We start from the raw sequence: 26,198 nt of genomic DNA on the forward strand, positions 1-26,198 counted from the left end.
GAGTCTCTGGGACAAGAATCTATCCCTCAAGCATGTCCTATTTATCATTGTGGTGAGGTTTATATCTCTAGAGCGTGTGGCTCTCTGGGATTTGTTTTTTTTAGGTGGAGCATGTCCATCATTTCTGGGTTGGACATGGCCTTGTATGTCAGGCAGAGATCACCTCTGAGTAAGCGGTATGCAACCGAATACAGCTGGAGTTTCTTGAGTCGGGCTGCATAGGGCATCTGTTTGAGGCCAGTAATCCTCTTGGTGAGGTACTTTTGTGGTCTTTCCAGCTGTTGCAGGTGTCTTGTAAGGTACATCCCAAATGGGGCGTTGTATTCTACATTGATCATCCTTATCACCTTGCTGGTATTGCATTTGCTGTCAAACCTGAGCACTGCATCAGTTTGTGTGGTCTAAACTGCAGCAACTGTTTTCTACATTTGTAGCAAGCAGTTTGCTACAGTTTAAGAGGAGTAGTGCTGTGTTTTTTTTTTTTTTTATCTAAACTGAGCGCCATAGCACTCCATGCAGGCAGGGTATAAACTGTATGCATAGCAGATGATTGTTAAAACATTACAGAAAAAGTAAAGAGTCATGAACCATGAATGATTAAGGATTGATGCCTATTCAGATGCCTAAATTGTGGCATATTATTACTGAAATTTGAGATTTTGAAGGACAAATGTTATACACCAGTGTGGTTGATATAATAAGAAAGTTGAGCTCTGTAGTGTAGAATGAACTGCGCATGTCAGAGAAAGAGAAAGTGAGTATGTGGTCAGTGCGCATGGCTAAACTATTAACCATGTCAGCAGGTTCTTTTAAGCAGTAAACAACTGCGTATGTTCAGAAATACATATTATGGTCTGTGCATGTTTATGTATTTTGCTGAAATTGCTAGATAGCTGGAACATGTGAATGGATTAAAATGTATCAGTCTGCTTAAGACTGCATTCCTTCTAGTTTCTCATGAGAACATTTCACCATTATAACATTACTATTGCTGAATTGGGAGAAGGATGTTTTAAGTAACCTATTTTTAGGACATTGACGTATTTTATTGTAGATATTTAATACTGTTCTAATGAATAACTACATTTACAGATCTTGGTAGTAAACAACTTTTTATTGGATACTGGCAGTAGTTTGATAGATGACGTGTTATTTTCACTTGTATTTTCTTATAAAAATACCTGGACATGTTTATTCGAGGAGATATTATTAGCTTTGGTTCTGTCTCCCACACGTATGATTTCTAATAAATGTTGAAACTCTATCAAGACTGTTTATTAAATTAATATTTTATTTCCTTAACAGTGGGTTTTAATTTACTGTGAAGGTTAATTGTGACAGAACTTGACAATATGTTTAGTTTTCCACCTTTTCAGATTTCTAAAGTGGGACAGTTTTAATGTAATTGTGAAATGTATGAAATCTTGCAACACAGACTGTCAGTGCTGGATTATGGGCCTGAACTAGCAACTTGTTAGAGGCCTGTATCTTTTGTGTGACGATATCTTAGAATTTTAGCTTAAACTGGGGGAAGCAGTAGCAGGGCTTGTATCAGAAGTATGGGCTTGGAGCTGCAATTCCATCATTGCCTTGTTAATCCAGTCATCATTGCATAGCACTAAGAGTCATTGTATTACCAAAACAAAGAATTGCTGTTGCAGAGTTTTAGATTTGAGACTAAAGAAGTTCATCCTTAGGAAAATCAGAGAACTGGTGCCCCAGTGTCATTTCTGCTTGTCTTTCAAACTTTCCCAGACTGAGGACTACTCCCAATACCCACAAAGATATACTTTTTGCTTCCCATATTAATTTCCTTCACACGAACATATTATGTGCATCTTGAAGAAAGTGGCACCAGATTGCTGCTTTCATCTGTTTTTTTTTTTTTTTTAACAAACATCTTTATTAAATTATCACATATGACATAGGCAATCTTACATTTATATAAATGAAAAAAAAAACAAAATGACACTACTTTAGGTGCAAACATTGTACATCACAGACACAACTGAAACAACTGTCTTTGCAAACATTATACATCACTTATAATCTATCCAGTCATTGTCAGTTAAGCATTATATGGCCCATTCAAATCCTGCCTCTAAAACCTCGTTCCTTCTCTGCATATATTGTTCCCACAATTCTCATTTTTTCCTATGTAGCTTGCTCCTTCCCTTTTCTAAAGATCCCATTTCCAGTTGTTTTATCTCTGTTACTGTATTCACTACTTCTACTAAAGTTGGTCTAGACTTTGATTTCCGTTTTCTAATAATTGCTTTTGGCAGCCACCATAATTAGACTCAGCAAGGCTTCACTTTATCTAGGCAATTCCGATTCTGTATTGTAGCTCAAAAAAATCATCTCCCCAGTCAATCCAGTCCGTTCATCCAACATCTCCAACAGAGCAGTCTGCAGGGAATCCCTAAAGTCTGCCAGCTCATTACACTCCCAAAAATATATGATGTGAAGTTGTTCTATCTCGCCATTCATTCTTACTAATGGGTTCGGAGCCAATCCTCGGCTCCAACTCGGCCAACTACAAAGCTCGATGTCTCCAATCAACTCGAGGCCAACTCCTTATCCCATGATTCACCATGTGTTACCTCAGATCTCTTTTGCCGTTGCAACAGATCGGAGGATCCTTCACAGCTCTGGCCAGTGAAAGTTCTTTATTATATTTTTTCTAGAGTATTGTATATTTCTTAGTGTGGAGATTACTTTCCCTTTTGTTTCTTCTCTCATAAGATACTTTAGGTATTTAGAACGTTGGTATTATATCTCTCTAGTAGGTTATTTGTCTAGCTCTCATGGCCATTTATATTTAGGCCCTTGTTATCTCCCTTTCCCTTTAAAAATTTGATATAGTAGTGTAGTGCTTTCTAAGAATATTTAGATAGTAGACTAAATTAGTTAGTCTTTGTTTGAGTGTGTTTGCTTGTTTAATTCATAGAGCCCGTTTAAATTTGAGGGCTAGGATTCCCTTTTGGAACCTTGTTTGGTTATTCAGATTTGTTAAACAGTCGATTGTTAGGCCTTTATTTTTTTTTTTTTATTGCCTTTCTGGACCATTTAACTCCTTTGGTGTTAGTGTTTATACTGTGTTATCAAGGTCTTTTTCTTTTGTTGCCTTTTTGAATTTTTAAATTAGTATGGCTTATCAGGATAAGGAGAAACACCCCAAATCAGGGTTTAAGAAATGCCCTAAATGTGGGCAAAAGATGTCTTTGACCAATGGTCATATAAATTGTGTTTATTGCTTAGGCAAGGTGCATGTGCAGGAGAACTGCTCCATTTGCCATTCCTTCAGTATCTGTGTTTTGCATGAGAGGAAGAGGAAGTTAATTGACAGAGGATTGCTTAAATCCTCCTTTCTGGAAACCTTGGACAAAGATGGGCATGATGAATCTTCAAACTCTTTGAAGTCTTTGAAATCAGCATCCTCGGAGCCGAGACAATCTGCATTGAAGCCATTTGAAAAACCTTCGACATCGGCTCCACCGACCTCGGAACTGGGTGTCGTTACCATTCGGAGCTGTTCCCCATTCTTGGAACTGGTCTCTGTGGTGTTAAAATCACTGATAGTTCAATCAGTGGCTTCATCTATTCCGTTCTCTCGGTCCTCGAGAACCCTTTCAGATTTGGATGTGGATCAAGTGGTGCAGACATTTTTGCAGACACCGGCACTTGCCAAGTTATCAGGATCGACCCATGGGGCTTCGGAACCGACTAGAGTACTTTCTTCTACTTCTCTTCCTCCTCAGATTCAACCCAGGTCTTTGGAGCCAGAGGAATTGGAACTGATTATTGTGGAGCCTTCGGAGCCGACGCCTGTTCCAGTGCCATCGGTGCTGATTACTTAGACTTCCTCGGTGCCTGTTGAGGAGTCTAGGAGCCTACACTCGCCGGTTGGGTCCGGGGAGGATAGTCGAACCGATCTTTTGGTTCCGACTCTGCCTCTCGGGGCTTCAGCACAGATGAGTTTGGCATCTACCTCAGGATCAGAGCCTGCTGTTCCAGTGCCGAGAGAATCCTCTGTTTCTTCAGATCCTTGGGGTTTCTTCGCACTAGAGCAGAGGTGCCTTTGATGCTATGAGGAGAGTAATGTCCCCTTGGACATCCGCAACTTCAGGGCCAGTGACCTCCTCCCCTAAAGTGCCTCTGTTTTCTTCTGCTTCACAGATCCTACTAAAGTGTAGAGACCCAGAACCTCAGGAAGCCCCATTGGGTGGACCCTGCTCTTCCATGATCTCCCCAGAAGCTCCCACTGATGAGGTTCCCAGGAAGAGATTATGCAAGAGGAAGCATCTGGACTCCCCATAGGAATCCATCACCTCAGACACCGACTTAGATGAATCAGAAGGGTTCCCACGGTCCCCCTCAGTGGATATCTCCTTTGCAGGTATCTTGGAAATCCTTAAACAGAGGGGTGGCTGGCAGTTCATCAGCCCTAATGATGATGAGTCCGTTCTCTTGAAGGCTTTTGGGTCTCAGCCCTCCACCTCTTGGGTGTCTCCGCGCTTCGATGAGCTTATGGAGCTGGTCTCACGAAGGGCGTGGGAGTCTCCGGACACCATGGAGCCTGTACCTAGGAGGCCTGATAAATGTATAACTTCCCCCCATGACAAGACTTTTCTCACTAAAGGAGTGCCTGTTGATGCCATGGTGGTGGTGGTGGCGGTGGCAGCCACCAAAAAAGAGATGTCGGATACCTCTTCATCTGTCTATCCTCCTAATAGGGATTCTAGGATCATGGATAGATACGGAAAGCACATGTTTAGTTCCGCGAATTTTGCCATGTGGTCACTGAACTTTCTTACAGATGTTACAAGATTGCAAAGGGATCTCCTAAAGAGCTTGGAGATACTCTACAGGGTTCAGTAGCTGAGGGAGTGTCAGAGAAGGTTGCTTCCCAGCTTGCTACTCTTAATTCCATACGTCTGATCTCATATACAGCTGATGGAATGAGCAGGGCAGCGGGTACAAGAATTGCTCTTAGGAGACATTCCTGGATGCAATTATTTTCCTTTGTGGAGCCCTTTAAGTCATCCTTTGCTAACACCCCTTTTGATGGCTAGTCTCTTTTTGGGCCCAAAGTGAAGGAAACTCTTACCAGGTGTGAGCAGGAAGGAAGGACTCTGTCTGCCTTCGGAGTCCATTTTTTCACCCTTACTAGACCCTACCCCAAAGACCAGAGGGGGGAAAAATGTGGTTCCTTAAAGCCCAAGGAGCCTTTCAGGACACATGTGGTGAACCCCCCTCTTCAGGGGCAGAGGAGGGGGCAATAATGGAAGAAGCCACCCACGTGGCAGAGGGGTCCGCAGAATCAGGGTGACAGAGATCAGTTCGTTGGGAAGCCCTATCAGTGCTCCTGAAAGGAGGCCCGACTGTCCTACTCTGGAGGCAGTCGGGGGAAGCTTATCTTTAAAAATCACAAAAGACAGCTGGGTACAAAGCATCATTTCTTGAGGATACGTTATTCCCTTCACCACCCCACCCCCCTGTAATAACGAAAATACCGGACATTCCACCCAGTTACAGGGAACAGGGAACCATAGAGATTCAAAGGTTTGTTAGAAAAAAAAGAGTCATCCAATCGGTCCTCGCAGACTAGACAGGATCTGGAACTTACTCAAGGTTCTTTTTAGTTCCAAAGAAAACAGGGGACTGGAGAGCTATATTGACAAAATCCTGCAAAAAGAATCTTCGATGGTGGTTGACATCTCAAGTACCGATAGGTCGTCCCTTTGTCCTACCCACTCCAACGGCCACTGTGACCACGGACACTTCCCTGATTGGGAGGGGGGGGGCATTATCAGGGGAGAGCAGCCCAAGACACATGGAATGAACATGAGACTCATTTGAATATCAATGTCCTGGAGATGAGAGCTGTACTTTTGGCGTTGAATTACTTTCAGGACTCTCTTCCTCTGGGAACAATTGCGATTCAGACAGACAGCATGTCTGTAGTCTGGCAAATAAACAAGGAGGAACCAGGTCTTACCCCTTATGTCAAGCGGCCCTGAGAGTATAGCAGTGGGCTACCTCCACCCAGCGCTTTCTGAGAGCAATGCACATCCCGGGGAAATCCAGTGTGATAGCAGACAAACTTGAGCAGGGCAATTTTGTTGCCTCACGAGTGGTCCTGCAAGGAAGAGATAACGGAAAGGATATTCTGCAGATGGGGCCAGCCTTGCTGCGATCTCTTTGCATCCCCCATGAATACAAAATGCAGCAGCTACTTTGCCCTAATCCCCCCTCTGGGAGATGCCCCAAGGGATACCCTTGTACATGATTGGCCCCTGGGCCTGCTTTATGCCTTCCCACCAATTCCAGTGATACCTAAAGTATTACAGAAAGCCAAAGCCTTGGGAAGGGCCATCATTCTAATATAACCCTGTACTGGCCTCATCAGATTTGGTTCCCCTTCCTTCGACCTCATCTTTTGGAAGAACCTTGGATCCTGGACCCAGTTCCAGACCTCCTGATTCACTCAACGGGGGCTCTTCATCCCTCTCTTCAGTCCCTCAAATTGACAGCTTGGCTGCTCCATTTCCCAATATAGCCAGGTTCCATAACCTCTCAACTGATACACAATATATCTTAATATCTTCTCATAAATTGTTCACTAGAAAATTGTACCTCAGCAAATGGAAGAGATTTTCTATATGGGCTTCTGAGAACAATATCGACCCTTACTTAGCCCCGATTTCCTCTATCCTGGAATTTTTGACTGTGCTTTTCAACAAAGGAGGTGCTGCAGCCACCATTCGCATTCAACTTGTGGCAATCTCTAATTTTCACCTTGGCAGTGGCGGATCTAATGTAATGTCACACAAACTATCCAAAGGCTTTGGGAGACCTTACACCTGAGACCACCTGTTAAATCCCCTTACCCACCTTGGGATTTGAATTTTATGCTTTCAGACATCATTCTTCCATCATTTGAACCAGCTTCTTCAAGTGAATTGAAGTATTTATCTTGGAAAACAATTTTCTTAGTAGCTATCCCATCTGCTCGGAGAGTTTCAGAATTGCAGTCCTTGTCTATTAAACCCCCTTATTTGATTTTTCATTCTGATAGTTTCCCTATGAATGAATCTCTCATTCTTGCCTAAAGTTTGTCCTGAACCTAATCTTAACCAAATGATGGAATTGCCATTTTTTCCCCAACCATAGCAATAAGTTGGAGAAGATGCTGCACAAACTTGATGTTCACAGGCAACTTCGATTTTACCTGGATAGAACCAAAGAATTTAGAAAATCTCAACAGCTCTTTGTCTCCTTTTCGGAGTCCAAGAAAGGTGGACCTGTGACAAAAACCACTCTGTCGAAATGGCTATCAGATTGCATCTCCTTTACTTATTCATCAGTGAATGCTCCACTACACCACAAAATAAAGGCCCATTCAACTAGAGCTGTTTCCTCTTCTTCAGCATTTGCTGCCAGGTTACCAGTAGATACAGTTTGTGCAGCAGCCACTTGGTTAAGGCCTCATGCCTTTATCACTCTATAAATCACTTTATAAAGTAGATAGGGCCTCCAGGGACAGGGCTTCTTTTGGTTCTAGTGTTCTAAGGAATATACTCTCTTGAGCCACCCTAGAAAGATGGTGCTTGGGACGCTACCCATTAGTAAGAATGAATGGCGAGATAGAACAACTTCACCTAAAGAAGTTATGTACTCACCATAATGTTCCATGTGAGTTGTTCATCTCGCCTTCATTCTTAAGTCCCACCCGCCTACCCCGTCCAGGTTTTCTCAAGGACTGAGAATTATGATTTGTCATGGTCTGTTTTGGTAATGGACAGGTTGACAGATGAGATCAGACAGGAGTCCCCGTGGACTATGATGTTTGCAGATGACATTGTGATCTGTAGTGAGAGTAGGGAACAGGTGGAGGAGACCCTGGAGAGGTGGAGATATGCTCCAGAGAGAAGAGGAATGAAGGTCAGCAGTACTAAGACAGAATATATGTGTGTGAATGAGAGGGAGGATAGAGGAGTGGTGAGGATGCAGGGAGTAGAGGTGGCGAAGGTGGATGAGTTTAAATACTTGGGATCAACAGTTCAGAGTAATGGTGAGTGTGAAAAAGAGGTGAAGATGAGAGTACAGGCAGGATGGAGTGGGTGGAGAAGCGTGTCAGGAGTGATTTGTGACAGACGAGTACAAGTAAGAGTGAAAGGGAAGGACTACAAGAGGGTAGTGAGACCAGCTGTGTTATATGGGTTGGAGACAGTGGCAATGACAAAAAGGCAGGAGTCAGAGTTTGATGTGGCAGAGTTGAAGATTTGCACTGGGTGTGACGAGGATGGACAGGATTAGGAATAAATATATTAGAGGGTCAGCCCAGGTTGTAAGGTTTGGAGACAAAGCCAGAGAGGCAAGATTACGTTGGTTTGGACATGTGCTGAGGAGGGATGCAGAGCATATTGGGAAAAAGATGCTAGGGATGAAGCTGCCAGGTAACCATCTACCCCCATTTACTTAAGAGATTCTTGGAGTTTTTTGAATGAGTTGTTCCTTGCAGAAATAAACACTTCAAACTGCATACAAGTTATGCTGGATATTGTTTCAGTTTATACTAACATACCCCACCAAGAGGAATTGGATTTCATTCAGCTTTTTCCTTTATAAATATGCCAGATTTACCTGGAAAAGAGTGGAGACTTTGTGTAACCTTATATCTGCAGTGTTAGATAATATTTTTTTCCACTTTAATGGGAAGATTTACCAACAGGTGAAAGGTGTAGCTATGGGGTCTAAAATGGTCCATGCTTATGCCAATTTGGTGGTAAGTACATGGGCAGTGGAGACCCTAGTGCATTTACCTGGTTTTCAAAACACTCAACTTTATCGTCATTATATTGACAATATATTTTTTGTGTGGGGAAGTACTGAGCAAGAGTTGTCTTTGTTTGTGCAATCCCTTTCAGAAAGCATTGCTTTTTTAAAGTTTGTGATATCTGGATGTGGTACCACAGTCTCCTTCCTTGATACGGTTATCACACTTAATCCAGTAACTGGCAGTTTGTGCTCCAACATATACAGGAAAGAAACGTACAGAGACAATTTATTTGACTGCACGAGCCAGCATCCACATTTCATGAAAAGAAATGTGGTACATGGACAGTTCATTAGATTTCCTCATATAGTCAGCAAGAAGGACATTTTTGCAGAGAATCTGTTTTTTTAACTTTGTTTTTCGTGCAAAGACATTACCCCACACATCTCATAGACCAGATATCACCTGAAGTCTCTGCAGCACAATACACTAAATTTAATCTGATCCTCGTCTATGGGTTTATTCCAGAGGGGAATTGAACATCAAATTCAGATTGGATCTTTAGCTTTCTGCTACTGATCAGCAAAGATGTGGGAGCTATTAGAGAAATTGTTTGCAAGAATTGGTAAGTCATCATGAGTGGTGATGAGCTCAGTGATACTTTGGGGGGTTTGTCCTTACTTTTCGTATAAAAGAACTACAACCTTAAGAAGTTTTTTTTTGAGAATAATAATCCGCCTTTTTTGTTGACTAACTTGCTTAAGGCTGATAAACCAAAGGTAATGTTCGCATGTGGGGGGGGGGGGGGTTATGTGGCATGTAAGTACATTTACATTGGAAATAGCTATGTATTTAAGCATTGTCACTTTACAGTTTATTTCACCAGGTACTTGGAGTGCCACAGTTCTTTTGTTGTTTATGCTGCTCTGTGTGACACTTGTGAGTGTTTCTTCATTGGGAAGACCTGCAGAAAACTTTCAGACCGAATTAAGGAACACTGTGCTGCCATACACTCAAGGGATCACACCAATGCTTTGTGGAAGCATAGTTCGCTTTGCATTGGTTTTTCATATTTTATGTTTTTAGTTTTAGAGCAACTTGATGTGTTTTTTGGGGACACAGACTCATTGCTTGAGTTAAAAGAGTTCAAGTGGCAACTTCAGCTTAATGCTAAAGCTGCACCAGGTATCAAAAAGTCTATATTAAATCACCAAATGCTTAAAAAAGCGAACAGTGATTGATTGAACCTATGTAAGCAAAAGGTTACAATGTCGAAGTGTCAGAAGAGCGATTTTTTTTCCAAGGGAAAAAAAATCGCTGTTCCAACAAAAAAAAATAAATAGAAATGAATTTAAACGTTACATTAAGTGGGGGGGGGGCTTCGACCCACACCCCCCCTACTTAAATATACCAACTCCGAGACTGCACTACAGTGCCGAAAACGACAAAGTACTGAAGCGGCCAAGCGAATTCTTTCCCAGGGAAAGAATTCGCTTAACAGCCGCTTCGATATTTTCCGTTTTCTGCCTTTTAAGTTCGACCAAGACGCATTCGAAAGAATGCGTCTTTGGTCTTTTAATATAGACCCGTATCAACGAGTATTTGAATGTTAAATCTGCATTATGTTGGCCGAGTTGATTCGGATAAACCACACCTTCAAGTCACTACCTTGACACTCATGGTTTTAGATGTTACTTACTGGTGTGACACTGGTCCTGTTACAGGCTGCTGTCTTGTGTATTTTTGAATTACTGTCATTGATAGGCTCATTCAAATTTTTTATGACTTTTGTGCTTAATTTAAGTGACTGGTTTCATCTTGCATCCTCATTTCTGAAGAAGTTCTTGTAGCCATTAAAGAGTGAAAGTGCTAAATACTGGTTCGCCTCTGCATTTCCTCCTAGATTTTGAAGTTTTGTTAGTAAAAAAAAAAAAAAATATATATATATATATATATATATATATATATATATATAAAATGATTTGTATAGTATGTGTGTGTATTTTATGTATTTATGTGTGTGTGTGTGTGTATATATATATATATATATATATATATATATATATATAGCTATAGATATATAGCTATAGATATATAATCCCCCCCCCCCACCAGCCATAAAGTCACCACAGTAGACATCAGCCATTCACTAGGAATTAATTTAGGCTAGGCTCCTTAAGGGTCTGGACTTTATGCCTGATAATTACCTATGAAACTTTATTCTACCTAAATTGCATTCAAAACAGAATTTTCCGAGATACATTACGTCACTGCAAGGGTTTTCTAATGTTTTCTGCAAAAAAACTAATTACAAAGAAAAGGAAGAGAGATACAAGAACCCAACTTTATAGAGAAGGTAAGGGATGTAATGCAGACATTGGAAAGCTGGATGGTAAGATAATTAAGGAGCATCCAATCAGGTTGTATGGCCACAAATGGCTCCTATGGAATCGATATTTGCACTAAAGAGAGAAGACAAGGTAACCTTCTGTTTGAAGAAAGACTATAGGAGGGAAGCTGTCGCTCGCCTGGTCAGGATAAAACAGACTAACTTTCGTGGGTTATGTTCAGGCAGCTTTATTACACACAAACACATCAGAAATGAGGATTTATAACTTAAACTTATAAACAGACTGACCACTGCACTCATACTTGTTGACACTCTGGCTTTTCTCTCAAAATGACACTGCTGCCTGCACATGTTCAGTATTTATATGCACATGTTACATTTGGAAATTCTTCTTAAAGGTACATACACACACTCTGATCTACATCCTCCTCCTTTGAGAAATAGTCCTTATACGAAATGACAGTATTCAATGACATGCATTTTACAGAAATTATCTTTTGACATGCAGTTATACAGAACTAATTTGACATGCAATTATACAAAATTAGACACATAGAAAATAATTATGTCCAAGCTGCTGTCTATTATGCACTACGTCTTCAAATACAACCTGACCGTGTAACATAAAAGTCAGAATTGGATCTAGCAATGGGGACTGTCTTCAAGGAATGTTCAACTTTTGGGACATCTGGGACATCATCAGGAATAGAAGTGGATACTACGACACGTTCTTCAGTTCGAACATTGTCTGGATTACTCTGCGATCTAGAGTCTTTATCACAGGTACAATGCTGAGATATCATTTCTGATACAGGAAGAAGATTTCTGCGGTTTCTCCTGTACTCTGTATCCTTAGAGTCCACTAAGTAGGATCTCAGCTTGGTACATATACCTCTCACTTGACCAATTTGATCAAAGCCTTTCGCCCTCACTGTCTCTCCTCCTTTTAACAGACAAAGAAATCTGCTCGTTTTGTCATAGTTGGACTTCTGAGAAAATCGCTTCTTAAAAAGTTGGGCTTTGATTGCTCTGTTGTTTTTAGCATTAGGCACCCACAAACTAGAACTGATGGGCAAGGTTGTTCTGGTTTGCCTAGATAGAAGTGTCTGAGCAGGTGAACCTAGTAGATTGTCACGGTGTACATTTCTATTTCTGAGACTGAGTAAACTCAAAAAGATATCTGTATCATCACGTTTTGACCTCTCCAGTAATTGCTTTGCACTCTGTACTGCACATTCAGCAAGGCCGTTTGACTGAGGATATTCAGGACTGCTAGTATCATGGGTAAAGTCCCAATCTTTAGCAAAACTCTGAAACAATTGACTGGTAAACTGAGAACAATTGTCAGAAATAACTTTGTGTGGACTACCATGGACTGAGAAATGACATTTCATCTTGGTGATAACAGCACTGAATGTTAGGTTAGGCAGCAAATCGATCTCAAACCAGTTTGAATAAGAGTCTTCCAGCACTAAGTAATGTTGACTGTTCCACCCAAATATATCACTTGCTACTGTTGACCAAGGTAGTTCAGGAATTTGGCTTAGCTGAAGTAGCTCTTTTTGCAAATGTGGCCAAGTACTTGTAGAATAGTGTTTGTGTGCTGTATCTTTAAGAAGCAATTCAAGGACTGAACATGCATATAAATAGCAAGCACGTGCTAGCTTCAGTGCCATTTTGAGAGTACAGCCAGAAAGTGAGCCTGTAAGAATGTAATATCTAGTTTGCATATAAGTTTATCTAAGCTAAAGTCATTAAGCTTCAATCATGATGTGTTTGCACATAATAAAGCTGCTTTAAAAGAACCCACAAAAACTAATCTATTACAGCCTGACTAGATGACGAGTGACATTGTGTCATGTCAGAACCTGGATTCCAGAGACTGCTTTCCAGAGCAACAAGGTGCAGAGTTAACAGTGAAGGTAAATTAAGAGAAATGAGCATGAAAAAGGGCTAGAAAAAAGCCAAAGGTAATGAAAACTTGCATTAACAGTTTATTTTATAAAAAAGTAAAATGGAGCATTACAAGGGCCCAAACCACATTATTAAAATGCAAGAGGCATATAGGGTTTATTAATTAAATGAAATGTTTAAATTTAAGATGTTTGATACGACAGTTATCAGAAAAGCACATAAGAGGTTTGGAATTACCTCGGAATTGCAAAACAAGCATGTATGTGAGAGTGTTCAGTCTCGCCGTTTGTTCTTACACATGGGTTAAGTCGGCTGCATCGCAAAGCTCTGCATCTCAGAGAAGCTCGAGACCAGACTATATCCCACAATCCTCCCTGCCATTACTCAGATCTAGTTTGCCGCTGCAACAGATCGGATCGAGGAGAGCCCGGACCAGAGGAGAATTTGCTATCTTTTGCTTTTTTCAGATAAGCTACTTCTTTTTTTTGTAAAAAAAAAAAAAAAAAAGTTTCTAATAGTTAGCGTAGTATAGAAGTGTGTGTGTGTGTTATTATTATTATAATATTGCTCAATATTATTCTTAAGGCACCTTTTGTGGCCTACCCTTTTTCTCTTGGTGTGTTTTTTTGAGTGTTCTTTTACACTTGTATAGATATTCACTTTATATATATATATATATAGAAGTTAGTTAATTAGTTATTGGTAGTTTTTTCTTGTCAATTAAACCTAGTAAAATGTCATTACTTCTACAGTCATGTCGGAGAAAGCAAAATCTGGCTTTAAAAGATGTCAGTGTGAGCAGAAAATGTCTATCACTGACAACCACGTGTCCTGCGTTTACTGTCTTGGCCCTCTCCACCTGCAAGAGGATTGCTCTATATGTCATTCCTTTAGTGGGAGGGTCATCACAGATAGACGCAGGAAGCTTATAGATAGAGGGTTGCTTAAGCCTGCCTTTCAAGAGGCTTTAGACAAATCGGATCAGGCTTCTAAGTCCTCGAAGGGGTCAAAGATATCGGAGCCCATGTCATCGGCTCCGAGTTCATCTTTGAAGGTTCGTTCGCCGGTTCCACAGACCTCGGGGCCGAGCGTCGAATGTTTATCATTCACTGAGCCCCAGATCTTGGAACCAGTGTCGAAGCTGCCGCCACCGTCCATTCTTCGGTCGGTGCCATCTTCGGCTCCTTCGACCCGTTCTTCCAGACCATTATCCGAGACAGATGTGGATCATGTCATGCAGAAACTCATGGAAAACACGGCCCTTTCCAAGTTGATTGCAGTTTCTTCCCAATTGGTGTCGAAACTAGAAGGCCTCCCCATGTCTCCAACAGGTCCTCCTTCGAGACCCATCCAGTTCTCGGAACGGGGAGAGGATGAGCTGATGATAGTGGAGCCCTCGGTGCTGAAACCGTCCATTGCACGATCGACACCATTAACTTCGACTCCTTCGGAACCGGTAGGTGAGTCGCGGAGCCGACGGTCTCTCCTCGGTTCCGGGACCAAGAGTCGTACCGACCTTTCGGTGCCGACTCTCCCTCTCGGGGCCTCGGCGCAGATTGGCTCGGCTCCGTCCTCGGGGTCGGAGCCTACGGCCCCCGTGTCTGGGATGCTCCCGTGTTCTTTGGAACCAGGGGAGTCCTCGGCCCGGGGTTCAGGGGCTGTTGACCTTATGAGGAAGGTATTGTCTGCACAGACAACCACTTCATCAGAGGCATCTTCTCCTTCCCCTAAAGGGCCGCTTTCTGTTTCTGCCCCCATGACCCATCCAAAGCGTAGAGCCCCATTGCCTCAGCCACCCCCAGAGGGTTCCCCCTGTTCCTTGGAGGCCTCACTGGAAGCCCCCTCTGATGAGGTCCCGAGGAAAAGGTTGTGCAAGAGGAGGCACATAGATTCCCTGCAGGAATCTCTAACGTCTGACACCGACTTGGATGAGGCAGAGGGGTCCCCAAAATCCCCCTCTGAGGATGTGTCATTTGCGGACATCGTGGAGATCTTGAAACAGAGGGGTGATTGGCAGTCCCTAGCCCCCACTGAGGACGAATCGGTGCTGCTGAAGGCTTTTGGGGCTCAACCTTCTACCTCCTGGGTGACTCCATCCTTCGATGAATTAATGGAATTAATTGTTCGAAGGGCATGGGAGACACCTGACACAGTGGAACCAGTTCCTCGAAAACCAAACAAATTTATCCCCGCCCCCCAGGACAAGACTTATCTCACCAAGGGAGTTCTGGTCGACGCTATGTGGTGGTGGCGGCAGCCACGAAAAAGGAGATGTCTGAGTCTTCCTCATCTGTTCATCCTCATAATAAGGATTCTAGGACTATGGACAGATACGGGAAGAGCGTTTTTAGTTCAGCGACTTTTTCCATGCGTTCGCTAAACTATTTGACACATTTCACACGTCTGCAGAGGGATCTCATCAAGGAGCTGACAGATACCCTCCAGGTAACACAGATGCTGCTGTTTCAGATAAGGTAACAGCACAACTTAACACCCTTACCTCCATAGTAAACTCATCCATGAGGCTCATCTCGTATGCGGCTGAAGGATCGAGTAGAGCTGCAGCTTCAGCGATTGCTCTTCGAAGACAATCCTGGATGCGGCTGTGCTCCTTTGCGGAAGCCTTCAAGTCTTCCTTTGCCAATGCCCCCTTTGATGGTGCCAAACTCTTCGGGCCCAAGGTGAAGGAGACTCTGACTTGGTGTGAGCAAGAGGGAAAGACCCTGTCTGCTGTCGGGGTCCGTTTTTCCGCTCCAACTAGACCGTACCCCAAAGGGCAATGAGGCGGGAAAATGTGGTTCCGTAAGACTCTGGGATCTTTCCAAGCCACACAGAGTGATGCCCCCTCCAGAGGCAGAGAGGGGGGGATAGAAATGGAAGATGCCGCCCCGGCGGCAGAGGGGGTTCTCATAACCAAGGCGACAGGGATACCGTCCCTGGGAAGCCTTTGGCCCAGCTGTCCTGCTCTGGAGGCAGTCGGGGGTCGCTTGGCTTTATACCCACAGGCCTGGCTAAATATTACTTCGGATTCCTGGGTAAAAAGCATTATAACCAGAGGATACAAAATCCCCTTCATATCAACTCCACCTCAACAAAGAAGGTTTCCAGATGTGACATCCCATCTGCGAAGCCCAGCAGCAATAGAAATTTCAAAGCTGCTCAAAAACAGAGTCATCCAACCAGTCCCGGCAGACCAAAGAGGATCCGGAACTTACTCAAGGTTCTTTTTAGTTCCAGAAAAGACATGGGACTGGAGACCGATTTTAGATCTCAGCAATCTCAACACCTTCGTGAAGAAGGAAAAGTTCTGGATGGTCACACTTCAATCGATCCTTCCATTTTTACAGAAGGATGTTTGGATGTGCTCGATAGATCTCAAAGACGCATACTACCACATCAAAATGGCCGGACCGTCCAGCGGTCACCTGCGCTTCTGGCTGGGAGCCAGTCACTTTCAGTTTCGAGCTCTGCCCTTTGGACTCACCTCAGCCCCCAGGGTATTCACCAAATGCATGGCAGTAGTTGCGTCTCACTTGAGACGACAAGGATTCCAGGTGTTTCCCTATCTGGACGACTGGCTTCTCATCGCTACCACCGAGCGTCACCTCATACAAGTCAGAGACTACACAGTCGACCTTTGTTCCCACCTAGGGATTTCGATAAACTTTGAAAAGTCTTGCTTATCGCCCTCACAGCATATTTCATTCATCGGAGCAGACCTAGATACATGATTAACACTGCTAAAGCTCCCTCCATTACGGGCGTCAACCCTCAAACAACAGGTTCTTCTTCTACTACAGAGCAAGAAAGCCCCGGACAAACTGGTGTTGAAAGTTTTGGGACTAATGGCAGCGTCCCTGATCGCAGTTCCTATGGGAAGATTACGCATGAGGATCCTCCAATGGCTGCTTTTCGCACAGTGGTCGTTCCAGCAGTTACCCCTAGCGCACGAGATTCTGATAACAGACTCTTGCAAACGAGACCTCTCATGGTGGATGTACAGTAAGGATCTCACTATGGGTCGTCCATTCTACCCAGTCCGACGGCCACAATAACCACGGACGCTTCTCTGATAGGGTGGGGGGGGTCTATTTCAGGGAAGAACAGTCCAAGGGGAATGGTCCAACATGGAGTACAGCCTGCACATAAATGTTCTGGAGCTGAGGGCGGTGTTTCTGGCGTTGCAACACTTCCAAGCCCTCTTACCTCTAGTAACAGTGGCAGTTCAGACGGCCAACATGTCTGTGGTCTGGTACATAAACAAGCAAGGGGGAACCAGGTCTTACCAGTTATGCAGAGAGGCCATGAGAATTTGGCAATGGGCAGTGTCCATGGGTTGCTTTCTGATAGCAACGCACATCCCGGGGTCATCCAACGTCATTGCGGACCGGTTGAGCAGAGCCATCCTGTTACCTCACGAGTGGTCCCTCAATCCACAGATGGCGGAAAAGATCTTCCACAGATGGGGCCAGCCTTGCTGCGATCTATTTGCTTCCCCATTGAATGCAAAATGCAGAAGCTACTTTGCCCTTCTACCCCCTCCGGGGGATGTCCCCAGGGACGCACTGATACACGATTGGCCCCCGGGTCTCCTATATGCATTCCCACCTACTCCCTTGATTCCCAGATTTCTACAGAAAGCCAGGAACCTGGAAAGGACAATAATACTCATAGCCCCATTCTGGCCTCGGCAGATATGGTTCCCCTTTCTTCGAGCCCATCAAACAGAGGAACCGTGGATTCTAGACCCAGTACCAGATCTACTGACCCATTTGTCAGGAGTTCCTCACCCGTCTCTTCAGTCCCTCAAACTAGCAGCTTGGCTGCTCCGCTTCCCTGCCTAGCCAGGTCTGATCTACTTTCTCCGGCAGTTCAACACATTCTGGTTGCTTCTCATAAAGCTTCCACTACAAAACTCTACAGGAGTAAATGGAAACGCTTTGTATACTGGGCGTCTAGCCAACACTTAGACCCCCTGGTAGCTCCTTTACATAAAGTATTGGAATTTTTATCTATCTTCTTTCACGAAGGAGCCTCTACTTCCACACTAAGAGTACAGTTGGTGGCCATATCGAACTTCCATATTGGTGAGGATGGTTCTTCCATTATGTCTCACAGACTTTGTAAGGCTTTTATGAAAGGAACCTTCCATCTTCGGCCGCCCGTCAGGAGGCCTTTCTTTCCATGGAGCTTAAATTTGTTACTGTCACAACTCATGTTGCCACCCTTCGAACCTGCTTCGTCGTGCCTCCTAAAGTTCTTATCGTGGAAGACACTTTTTCTTGTAGCTGTTACTTCAGCTCGAAGAGTATCAGAGCTGCAAGCATTATCGGTTAGACCACCTTACTTGAATTTCCATCCAGATAGAGTCTCTTTACGTACAAATCCATCTTTCCTTCCAAAGGTATGTTCCGTCACAAATATTAACCAATCCTTAGAACTCCCTACCTTCTTCAAGAACCATACTAACAAGTTGAAGTATATGCTGCACAAGTTGGATGTTTACAGGCAGTTAAGATTTTATTTGGATAGGACTAAAAGTTACAGGAAGACAGATCAGCTCTTTGTCGCGTTTGCAGACAATAAAAAGGGCATGGCAATTACAAAATGTACATTATCTAAATGGCTTGCTGATTGTATAGCCTTTGTATACTCTAAGTCAAATCAGTCCTTACCTACCAAACCTAAGGCCCATTCTACCAGATCCTTTTCCACTTCCTTGGCTCATGCAGCTCATTTGCCTTTGGACACAATTTGTGCAGCAGCCACGTGGTCTAAGCCACATACTTTCATCACTCATTATAGAGTTGACAAAGCCTCCAAAGACAGGACATCTTTTGGTTCCACTGTGCTTAGGAACGTTCTTCCATGAGTCACTTGGGGTGACGGAGCTAGGGACGCTACCCGAGTGTAAGAACAAACCGCGAGATTGAACACTCTCACATAAAGAAGTTATGTCCTTACCATAACGTTCCATGTGGAGTGTTCGCCTTTGTTCTTACATTCCCCCCCCCCCCCACATGTTTTGGAAGAACGGGTAGGACTAGACTCTGATTGAAATGTCTTAACCCCTTCCGGGGTATATGGTCCTGTGTCTCATGGGGTATATGCTACTACCCTTAGTTATTTGCTATGGTGAGAGTGTGCCTCTGGATGCCTGAGAGAGTGTGTAGTTCTTGCACCTGAGGTATTGGGTTATCGGTCTGGTTTGTTTGCAAACTAGATCTGAGTAATGGCAGAGAGGATTGTGGGATATAGTCTGGTCTCGAGCTTCTCTGAGATGCAGAGCTTTGCGATGCGGCCGACTCGGAGCCGAGGATCGGCTCCGAACCAGTGTGTAAGAACAAAGGTGGGATGAACACTCCACATGGAACGTTATGGTAAGGACATAACTTCTTTTTAAAGCAAAACAGGCATGTTTAAGGCAAAATGAGCATGTTTAAAGCAAAGCTGGCATGTTTAGAGTAAAACGAGCAGAAGAAAAGTACAAGTGGCATGAAGAGATTAAACGAGCAAAACGAATATAATAAGGGCAAAAAGGGCTCATTAAGTATAAATAAAGCAAGGCGAGTGCATGTTTTTTGGCAAAGTACTGTGTTTTGGCTTTACTACTACTTTGTATTGTATTCAGGGCATAACTAGAGTTATTCGAAGTATCTCAAAGTGTATAAAAGTGCTTACAGTATGTGCTTATTACTGTGCATGTATTCTGAAGAGTTTATTTGTGTGCGAAGTGCAACTATTTTGTGAAGTACAGTCATAGTACAGCCATTTAGAAAAGTTTCTTGTGCTGGGTGTGTCTGTTCGCAAAGTCCTGCCACTACAGAGTGTTTCTTGCACTGTAAAGAATTATCTAGCAAAGTACCGCCATTTGGGGGAAGTTTCAGTGTGCTGTGTACTGTTTATTTGTAAAGTGCAATTACTTCGAAATGTTTCTTACTCTGAGCTTCTTCTGCCCAGTTCATTCGCACAGTGCATCTATTTTGAAATGTCTCTTACACTTATAAGGGATAATTTCTTGCAGTACAGTGATTTCAAGAGTATTACAGTGCCCAAGAGACTTGTTTTTCACAAAGTTCAGTTTTCAGTGGCTTGTTGTGGTACTGGGCAAAGTTACGAATACTGGCATAAATTTCTGGCATATGTATGTGTGTGTGTATTCATGCATATTTGCAAAATCCTTCACTGGTATGTATTAATAATGACGGATAGATTTTGTAAGCCCTCACCACTTGTATTTGATCAGAATATTGAAGAGAATTGCAGAATATTTGTATATTTTTATACAAGCATCTTATTCTGGCAAAGATGCATGCAACAGGGCATTCATGTTGCTCCTAGCTGGGTCAGAGGCCATTGAAAGAGACTGTTCATTTGTGTATGCACCAGCAGTATGAGGGGAGAAGGTGAAAATCAATATACTGTTGTACAGGCTGAATCAAGGCCATACCCATAGTGTTTGAAGTGCAAATTCATAGAAATGTGTAACCCCCCCAGACAAATATTGCATTAGTGAGGCATTTGTTTTAGACAAGAAGTCAGAAACCAGGGGAAACTTTTGCAGCTTATATTACTAACCTGAGGAATAAAGCTAAACTGTGTCGGTTTGGTGACTTAAAAGATGAGTTGATAAAGGACAGGATTATGTGTGGTATTAACAATGCTGGTGTGAGAAAGAGTTTGCTTCATGATAGTGATTTAACACTGAATAAAGCTATTGAGATTTGTCAAATCCATGAAGTTACAGAAAGACACCCAAGTTCATAGGTGTTTGCTAGGCTAACGATGACAAGGTCCTTTTTAAGCCTAGCCATGTGTCCCAAATCTCAGACAAGTTCTGATACCCTTGATAAGTGTAAGCATAGGCCTAGGAGATGAACCATTTGCAGGTTGCCTGTTTGCATCAGAGACATAGGTGCCAAACCAGGGATGACTTTCCGGTTTCCCATCCAGTTGTCCAAGTTGCACTTGAATTGGATTAGGGAGTAACTCTGCTTCATGGGATGGGGAGCTGTTCCATAGATGGGGTAGTCTCGGGGACACATACCTGTCTCTCCAACAGGTCCTATTTATATCACAGTCAAGGTTTAAGTCTTTAGAACAGGTAATTCTGGTACTGTTTGTTTTGTGGATATGCAAGGAGGTCCATCAGTGTGGGGTCTGACAATGCCTTGTATGCCAGGCATAGGTCTCCTCTCAAAAGCCTGTAGAAGACAGAATACAGGGATAGGGTCTTGAGGCAGTTTACATAGGACATATTACTTACACCCTGTATTCTTTTAGTGAGGAGCCTCTGTGGATGTTTCACTTGTAGGATATGCCTGGTTATTGTACTCAATGATAGGTCTGATGAATGCTGAATACAGTGGAACAATGACTTTGGACTTGGATACCATACCTTTGTTTATAGAATTATTTCCCACCACTGTGAAGACATGATGATCAAAGGCTAGATTGCTATCTATGTGAGTCCCTAAGTCCCTGACTACTGGGTCACCTCTAAAGGGTGTGTTGTCAATATGATAGTTGCCAGGGATGGATGACTTCCCAAAGGATGCTATTATGCATTTCTTGGCATTTAGTTTTAGTCCATGACTCTGACACCAGTTGTTTATCTGTGTCAGCCCCTCCTGGAGAACATTTGTGTCAAGTGTGAGATTCAAAGACAGCTCCTAATTTGCAATTCTCTGCAAATTTAGTCAGCCAGAGACCACTGACGTTGGCCTTAAGTCTGAGAAGTAAATGTCAAACAGGAGTGGTCCAAGGACTGATCCCTGAGGGTCTTCACTTGTGACTGGCCTCTTTGTAGAGGCGGACTCCCCAATTCTAACCTTCTGAGTCCTGTCTATGAGCCAGTTGGCTATCCACTGGGTGACATACGGGTTTGTACCTAACCTCTTGAGTTTGTCAACAATGCCTTGGCCAGGTCAAGGTATGCACGGTGAACGATTTTGTCCTTATCCATTGCTTTGGTGACCTTCTCAAAGAAGTCCACCAGGATGAGTAGGCATGATCTGTCCTTGACGAAACCAAACTGGGTTGGCTGCAGTGTCTGGAGGATTACTATATCTCTATTGATCATCTCCATGATAATTCTTTCCATGGCTTTACATATAAGACTAGTGAGACTTGTGGGTCTGTAGTTTCCAGAGACGGTAGATGGCCAGGTCAAGGTATGCACCATGAACGATTTTGTCCTCATCCATTGCTTTGGTGACCTTCTCAAAGAAGTCCACCAGGATGAGTGGCATGATCTGCCCTTGACGAAACCAAACTGGGTTGGCTCCAGTGTCTGGAGGTTTACTATATCTCTATTGATCATCTCCATGATAATTCTTTCCATGGCTTTACATATAGGACTAGTGAGACTTGTGGGTCTGTAGTTTCCAGAGACAGTAGATGGCCCACCTTTGTGCAGAGGGATGACTGTTGCATTCTCCATTCATGAGGCACAAAGCCTGTTTGGAGGCTACAGTTAAATAGTAATTCCAGAGGCCCTGATAAGTCATGTTTCATGCTATTTAGAAGGCATCCTGGGATACTGTCTGGGCCCATTGATGCAGTGTTCTTGGTCTTAGAGAGAGCATTAAGGACCTGTTCCCTAGTGATAGTAGGGGAAGTTATATTTGATGATATTTCCTGAGGGAAGGTTGAGGGGGAGAGAGGAGTAAAGTTGGAGATGAATTTATCAGCCAGGAGGTTTCCTGTATCTTCTGGTTCAGTATAGGTGCCTCCATTTACAATGAGTTCTGCACACAGTTGAGGTTGTGGACATAGCTAAAGAATGCTTTGTGGTTGTCCTTGGCCTGGGAAGGCAAACGTACCTCAAATCTGATTTTGGTAGACTTTATTTGTCCTCTGAGCTGTTTGTTTAGTTTAATGAGAGTGCTTTTATCCTGCTGGGTGCTGCACCTCCTAATTTTCGCCATGATTTTCTTCCTCCTGTTATACGTTTGATTTATTTTGTGATTTCACCAGAGTGGCTTGTTTTTTGAGTTAGTTCTGTACTTTTTCCTGGTGGGTACAGTCGCCTCTATGCAGCTATTAACATGCTTGTACAGGGTTTCTGTGAACAGTTCTGCATAGGCAGAGGTGTTCTCGGGGTTTATAAGGGCTTGAAATTTTGCCAAGTTCTCACTTAATTGCAGGAGGTTAGCCTTAGAATTGTTCCTGAATATTCCCGGTTTAGCTGGGGATCCAGGTTTTATTTTTACTTTAAAGGAGACCATTTTGTGGTCTGACCTTACTAGGGAAGGCATTACAGTAGGGGGTGTGCAGCAGTCTCCCATATTAGTGAGGACCAGATCCAGTGTGGTTGCACCCCTGGTTGGTGTATTGACTATCTGGTCCAGGGAGTTTGTTTACAAAATCCAGGAATCTCTGTGCATGTACATTTGATGTCATATAGGATTCCCAGTTGATAGTGTGGCAATACAATTCAGCCATGAATATGGTATTGGGTTGGATGGTTAGTATTTCTAATAAGCTTAAATACATGGTATGGGTTTCCTTGGTCATAGAGGGAGACCTATTGCTTGCAAGGAAGTGGTATTGGATTTTTAACTGTGGTGATTTGAACATGGAGCAGCTCAAGTGCATTCTCCTGTCTGACCAGCCTTGAAGAATATTTATTTTTGATGTAAATAGAGACACCTCCACCTTTAGTCCCTGCCTGTGAAATAGCTGGTCTAAATGTGTGGAAGGCATTCTAACTCTGCACTGTTGGTGTGCTGTCCACAGCTTTAAACCACATCTCAGAGACCGCACAGATATCAGCATTCTCTAGGGTAAAGAGAGCTGCCAGGGAATGGATATTTTTGTTTAAGGTCCTAGCATTTAGCAGCAATACCTTTAGATTTTCTTGGTTTTGATTTGCTATGTTGGAAGTACTTTCAGTTTGGCATTGCCTAAAAAAGGCACTATGGGGAAGACAGTGGTTTAGATAATATTTGAAAGCCTAGAGGGGAGAGGTGCAGACCATCCCTGGCAAAGCAGTCTGGTCTGTTGATCATCTCCTTCCATGCTGACAAATATTGGACCCCCTTAGAATGACACCAGAAACTAAGCCAATTATTCAAGTTGATCATCTTTTATTCGGATTGTGGCATCATCCTTGGAGAAGGTAAAATGCTGTTCAATGCGAGGCTCATACCAGCCTGAGACACATATTCCATGAGCTGTATGCTGTCTCTTCATATAGTCTAGGGAGATGCGTCTCAAGTCATTAACTCCCACATGGATTATGACTGAGCCATATTGGTAATTGTGATCCAATGACCTGAATGCATGCATAATGTATGTAAAGTATGCTTGCAAGTGATAAGAGCATGGTTTCAGCAGGCTGCAGAGCAAATGTAGACAGTATGCAACACGTGGCAAGCAAACGCAGACCTAACCACATGGCAGCTTTTCCAGGAAGTTCTAAGAAAGGAGCATGCTCAGTGCAGTACAAGCATGAATGAGCAAAACCCAAATCCAGCTTTATAGGTTCATAGGATGATACTAGGCTATTGAGCTGGAGGCCCTTATAAGCCTAGCCAAGAATTTCACCCATGTTCCCTCAAAGTCAGCACCTGTTTCCCTTGTCCAGCAGGGACACAGGTGGGATCCCAGGGGTATATTTTCTGTTTCCCATCCAGTCATCCAGGTTCCTGTTAAGGAGGGCTAGAGAGGTACTTTGCTTGACATGGAAAGGGAGTCTATTCCACAGATGAGGAAGTCTTTGGGACACAAATCTATCCCGCCAACTAGTTCTATTAATGTCACAAACCAGGTTAAGGCCTTGTGTGCAGGTTGCGCGAGCGGAGTTTGTTTACAGATATGCAGCAACTCCATCAAGGCTGGGTCTGAAATGGCCTTATATGCCAGACACAGGTCACCGCTGAGTAGTCTGTATGAGACTAAGTAGAGGGACAGTTCTTTTAGCCTATCTGCATAGGATAGGTGTTTGAAACCCTGGATTTCCCTGGTCAGGAACCTCTATGGTCTCTCCAGCTGTTACATGTGCTTGGCAAGGTACATGCTGAAGGAGACATTGTACTCGATAATGGGTCTGATAAGGGAGGAGTACAGGAATGTTATGACCTCCTTGTTCCTGGATGAAATACCCTTATTTATGAGGTGGGCCATGTAGAAAGCCTTCCTTACAATGGAGGCAACATGGTGGTCAAAAGTCAGGTTGCTGTCAACCTGGGTGCCCAAGTCCCTCATGACTGATTGCATGCATAGTATGTTGTTATTAATTTGATAATTAGTGAGGATGACATTTTCCATAAAGAGGATAATGATGCATTTCTTGGAATTCAGTTTGAGGACATGCTTCTGGCACCAGTCATTAGTATGGGTAAGGCCCTCTTGGAGGATGTTCGCATCACTAGGGGAATTTAAGATAGTGCCCAGCTTGCAGTCATCTGCAAACTTGGTCAGTCACAGACCACTGGTTTTGGCTTGCACCTCAGAAAAGTATATCCCAAACAGTAGAGGGCCTCCAAGACCGATCCTAGCGGTATATCGCTCGTTATGGGTCTACTACTAGAAGTGGCTTCTAATACTTTGAGTGGGTTCTATCAGTGAGCCAGTTAGCTACCCATCTGGTAACATACAGGTTTATGCCCAGCTGGGAGAGTTTGTCTATTATGCCCAAGTGGGGAATAGTGTCAAAGGCTTTGGCTAGGTCAGGGTAGACGGTGTGCACCATCTTCCCCTCGTCCATGGCTTTGGTGACTGTTTCAGAGAAATCAACCAAGTTTAACAGGCATGATCTCCCTTTGACAAAACCAAACTGTGTGGGTCAAGCGTTTGGAAGTTGCCAATGTCCTTGTTTATAAGGTTCATGATAATGCATTCCATGGGCTTACAGATCAGGCTAGTTAGGCTGATAGGCCTGTAATTGCCTGGGTCAGTGGACGCTCCACCTGTGTGTAGAGGGATGACAGTGGGTGTCCTCCATTCAGCTGGGATGAAGCCGGTGCTCAGGCTTTGGTTGAATAGGGTGGCTAATGGAGCTGAGAGGTCATGCCTGAGTTCATGTAGGATACAGCCAGGGGATGTTATCAGGCCCCATGGAGACAGTATTTTTTGCCTTTGAGAGGGCATTAGGATCTGCTCCTTGGTGATGAGGGAGGGGTCAGGTGCTGAGGATGTCCTGGTTTA

General features: G+C 43.4%; 1 protein-coding gene across 1 annotated transcript in view; it reads left to right on the top strand.

Moving 5' to 3' along the window:
- The window catches only part of CPLANE1 (ciliogenesis and planar polarity effector 1), a 4,248,669-nt gene that overhangs the window by 3,642,847 nt on the left and 579,624 nt on the right, over nt 1-26,198 (top strand). The window lies entirely within an intron of this gene.

Source organism: Protopterus annectens, chromosome 1.part0 (genome assembly GCF_019279795.1).
Source record: "Protopterus annectens isolate FY-2018-M chromosome 1.part0, PAN1.0, whole genome shotgun sequence".
Taxonomy (NCBI): domain Eukaryota; kingdom Metazoa; phylum Chordata; order Ceratodontiformes; family Protopteridae; genus Protopterus; species Protopterus annectens.